The following is a 5,548-nucleotide window of genomic DNA, read 5'->3' as shown; positions in this document are numbered from 1 at the left end:
TTTTTTTTACCTCTGCAATGTTCATTTACTGCAATGTCCGAACTGTCCTGTGCGCGTCCTGAGCGCGTTCGCGTCTTCTTCTTCAGCCGGCGCGTGACGCGACAGACTTATAAGTGCATTACCGCCACCTATCTCTCAAATGGACCATTGACACTCTATCTACAATCTCAATTAGGAGTTTAATTTGGTTTTGTTTGTGTATGTTTTTTTGACTCTCAAAGCCGTGATTCCCATTCACCTCCATTATATGATTGACATACTGCAACGGTTTGAGTTAAAAAATCTTCGTTTGTGTTCTACTGAAGAAACAAAGTCACCTACATCTTGGATGCTCTGGGGGTAAGCAGATAAACATCAAATTTTCATTTTTGGGTGAACTATCCCTTTAAGAAAGGTTCCAAAAGGGGTTTTCAAAACGATGCCACAGAAGAACCATTTTGAACCTTTCAGTGAACAGTTACAAGAAGCACACTTTTCTTCTTACTGTGAACAACATTTTAATAATCTAACGAATATTTTTCCAATATAGAGAACCTTTTGTGAAATAGAAAGGTTCTGTGAATGTTAAAGGTTCTTCATGGAACCAATAAAGACGTTCAATACATTGAAAGTCAAAGGCTTCCAATGTTGCTTTGGACCCAACTAACTTTAATTACATGGACCAAAACACATCTTTTGTGTTCCACATGAAGAACAACAAAACTCATATAGATTTGGAACAACATGAGGGGTGTAAATGCATGACAGAATTTAAATTTTTAAGAGAACTATCCTTTTAAGACAAAAATCTTAATAGAACTGTCCAAAATCTGTCACACACACTTACACACATGATTAAAAGTGATCCCCAACAATGATTCACACTGGCTGCCAAAACTCTATGAGCAGTTACAAGCACAAACTTCATGAGAGGTTGGACGCTAGTCATTTTCATCTTTTTTCCCCCATGATTATTTTTTGTGGATGAGAACAAGTTTAAGAGGGGCTGCAAATGGAAGGACACCCACCTGCAGAGCTGACCTGTAACTACTGAATGAGTTGGTCAAGTCGCCCTTCAGCTCGATAACACCACAACAAGCCTTTTCAATTAAACGAATCTGCCCGTTCCAAAAAAACATAAAAACACCACCATGTGCCAATACCAGCAACACAAAATAATAAACCTGCTGATGGATAACTGGACCACAGGGACAATTTTATAATTTAATTTTTTTATAGTTTAATTTTATTAATGCAGAATGTAATGAGAACACTTCTAAATTTTTCCAAATTAACACCAAAACTACAACTGACAAATGAATAAATATTTTCATAAAGATTAAGATTAACAAAATTGCTTTTAAAGTTTAGATAAACTATCTTGACTTCAATTTTCTGTTCTCTCAAGAAACAATATTACAGTACATTTTATGTTTACAGTGGCCCCTATAAGTATTTGGATACCTAAGTAACATTGAAAAATGCTTTAATGTCATTACATTAGATACAAATGACTAAAAACGTTTTTTTTTTCCCCACCAGAACTAACTTTTTTGAGCCATTTTTGAAAGCTTGAGTTTACGCAGCAGAGAGACAACCGGAAAGTGTCCATATACTTTTTTGTCTTTATTTTTAACAGTATAAATATTGTTTTATTTCCTAAAACCCTAATAAAACGTCTTTTGTGGAATGTTTTGCTTGAAGAGTGCTTGTTATCTTTTAAAATAAATGTCACTTGATTTGATATTTTGTTAAACAATGTGGACACATTATAATGCATCATACATCTGTTTGACTTCAGTATCAAAATATTTTTGGGGCAATTTTATGTATGTACAGGTATATAAAAAAAAAAAGTCAAAATTAATAGTCTTTAAGACGCGAATTTCGTACTTATTTCATTACTAATCTTTTTTTTTTTTTTTTTACTAATTACTAATAATAAAAAAACGCTTAAGATCTAATTTTTTGACACGACACGAACGAAATACTAAATGATAATTATAACCATATGATCTTTAATGAATAAACAATAATAACTTTTACTCGAATGTAAGAACGTGAATGTTATTTGTGAAAAATAAGTTAATAAGTTCGAGTAAACATCACAAACCTGTTTTCTAACAGCTTCTGTGCAAAACAAATGTATTAATTAATATGAACAAACACCACTGCTATATTCAAATAGCCTACTTTTACAACTTTGGCATCAGGTTCATGGAGGCTCACCTGCCGTTCTTGGTCACAATCATCTCATTAGTCAATTCTTTGAATTTCCTCCAGAGTTCAGAATCTTCCAGGGTGACTTTGAGCTGTTTCTCAGTGGGGTCTCCCTTCTCTCGGCCGGCCTGTAACTCGCTCTCCACGACGCTCAGCAGTCTGGTGATGCAGCAGTCGTTGCTGCCCCGAGCACCGGTCACCGCTCCGCCGCCGCCCCTCAGCTCTTCCTCCACCTTCATGAGTGACGGGCAAATCTCACACGCGCTTGACAAGTACTAAAGAACTGGAGTTTAACTTTAGCTTTCTAGAATTTATGAGAAGATTTAGACGTAACGTTGTGCCTAACACAATTTTTGGACGGCTTCAATCATAAAAGAAAAACGACTCTCTTTAGCATACACTCAGTGTGTATGTTGGATCTGTACCTTCAGCTCTCTGCGACCACCTGTTCTTATGACCGGAGGACAAACCTGCAGTCACGTGGGTTTCTCCAATTAAGTGGTTCATTCACAACCCATTGTTTTCAGTTCAAACCCCACTTTAATGTTCTACATTCAAGTTTATTTTCGACCTTCATATTTATATTTAGGAAATGTTTTGCTGTTTGAATAACAGGAAAAACCTGGGCAGAAAATTCGAAGGAAATTTACAGGCATAACACTTCAGCGAGAAAAATAAAGGTAACTTACGAACGCTAACGTTACGTTAATTTACGTAAAGGAATGAAAAGCATGATGGAAAACAACTCGTAAATCACACTCCGGATGTGTTTTATGCAATAGGCCTATATAAATGGCTTCTCAATAAAACAAAAATCTTTTTTCAGAACCATGGACAGCTCGTAAATGACATTTTTTTTTTTTTTTTGTTAAATTCCTTTTTTATTTATTTATTTATTTTAATTTTTTTATTGCAGGTATAAACACTTAACATTCAACAGTTAATGTAACATTGGATGACATTATGAATACAGAAATTATATAGGAAGACAAAGAAGACAAAAAAAAAAAGTTTTGTTTTGTATTTTATTTCATTGTAAACGTATCAATGACGTAATGTGTAGTTATTTAAAAATACTCTTTAAAAAAATCCTTCAGTACGACTCCTTTATTATTACCATGTTTCAATTTTCTCGAATAAGTCTTTTTTTTTTTTTACTGTCGGGAGAAAAAAATGTTTTATAAAAAATTCATAAATAGGAACTGTTTTTGTCATGTGAGGGTAGAATAAAACGTGTGTCATTTAGATTTTCAAAAATAATCTATCACATTTTTTTTAACCTTTTTATGAAACGGTTGTTTGGGTCAAATGGAATAACCTTAAGAAATAGGCTAGTGATATATTCATAACTCACACATAATTGTAAAAAAAATTATTAAATGTTTTTCAAAAAATGAATGCAAATGCATCTAAGGACATGAGTTTTAAAATTTCAGGTTGGACATTCTTATTCAAATTTGTCTGACCCATAATAGTTTATATAACTAAAATTTTAAAGATCAGATTCGGTCTATCTTCCACTACGTACGAAACGTACCCCAATCATGACCGGACACTACATATAGCTATATATACTACATTTTTTGGGGACATTGTAACTAGAACGCTAAATCAGCATATCTCCTTTTAAATTAACGATGAAGGCTACCCGTTATTTGATGCTTTAAACCTCATTCTGCTTCCTAAAGTCGGACTGGTATGAAACATCAGAACATCCACTGTGATTCACAAGATGAACTCATATGTGAGGGCGTAAATAAGGGCATACTGTCAAAGAGCGTTAGTACTGTGGAAGCCATGTGGAGCAGAAATCAAATACTGGATGTTCTCTGCAGCGGGCGAGAATGAACGGAAACTCGATCCAGCGACCGGCGCTCTAATCACAGAGCCACGCGCATGGAGATTAGAGGATTCAAAGAGTTTAAATCCGAAAAAAAGAGTCTCATTAGCGGAGAATCCTCCTGCATATCAAACATCAGCAAACCAACCCTCCCTGACCTTTCACTAGCAGAGATGACTTAAGCACATCAGTCAACTTATAAAAGTCTCACAGATGCATTGTGGGATGGGGCTTCTTAAATGACAGTAAGTACTTTCAATTAAAGAAATACTCATTCAGGTCATAGGATGCACTGACAACAAAATGTAAATAAAACTAGGATTAAAAAAAGGGAAATTGATTCACTTAGTCTACATGAATCTGATTAATGTTTAATAGGAAGGATTGTTAAAATGTCCATATAACAGTAACAATTCTTAAACACCACACATATAAATATATTTATATTTAAACACACATATTTCTTTTCATAGAAATAATGCAAATCTATATAACGAAACAAACATTAATCAACATGATAGGGAAAAGTTCCATTTCAGTCATGATAAAACAATTCTGGAATGCATTTTTCAGTCAGAAAAATATTTTTATACATAAAATGAATCTCTTCAGTAAATATACAGCTGACATACAGTAACGAAGAAAAACTACCACTGTCATTTTTTAAATCAATACAGTTCAAAGGAAATGTGCCAGACATGATTTGAAAATATGAGGACAGGCATATGAAACATTCATCACATCATTTTGCACCTAAATTCAAAGAAAGAAATGGGGTTGTCTGAAGACAAATGAACCCTAAAGATATTCATTGCCACCCTAATGAGTGTTTAATATTTGACTTATCTAATAAGACATTTCTGACATCCTTTCACTTACCTATTATAGATAACTTCTGAACTAAAATATAATTGGAACAATTACTTAGAAATCTTGTTCTTGCAAAAAAAAGAAATAAATCTAAATACTAAAAAAAACCGCAAACACTGGTTACATTTCTACCCAATAGTCCTCAAGTAATCCTTGGATGAAGGCAGAGATGAAGGCACGTAGGAAGGAATTATTAAGCAATTACACAGCAGATAAATGTAAAATAAGCTACCCCATCTTGCTGCACAAAACATGTCACTACAGTTACAAGACAGAGTCCGAAACTCAACCATTTACCCAATAAGATTTGTTACTTGGGTATTTGTTTCATTCTTCATAGTTTTCTACTTGAATGTAAAGCACAGGTGTGTGTTTGTGTAAGAGAGAGAGAGTACTTGTCTGTGTGTGCTTGTTCACACAGATGGAGAGTGTCCATCCGTTGGGGAGAGTAAGGGGAGCCTGTAGTGTGGTGTGGTGTCTGTGCCAGGCTGCAGAGTGGGTACACGAGTGGCATTGAAGGCAGCACCGAAGCTGGAGCCAAAGCAGCACACAGAGAGAGAGCCAAGGCCAAATGTAGAGGCATCTCACTTGAAGCACGCGGAGAACAACTTAATAATTGCATCCCTACATAAAAACAAA

This window comes from Sinocyclocheilus rhinocerous, unplaced genomic scaffold (genome assembly GCF_001515625.1).
Source record: "Sinocyclocheilus rhinocerous isolate Xijiao unplaced genomic scaffold, SAMN03320098_v1.1 scaffold504, whole genome shotgun sequence".
Taxonomy (NCBI): Eukaryota; Metazoa; Chordata; class Actinopteri; order Cypriniformes; family Cyprinidae; genus Sinocyclocheilus; species Sinocyclocheilus rhinocerous.
This window is presented reverse-complemented; position numbering follows the sequence as displayed.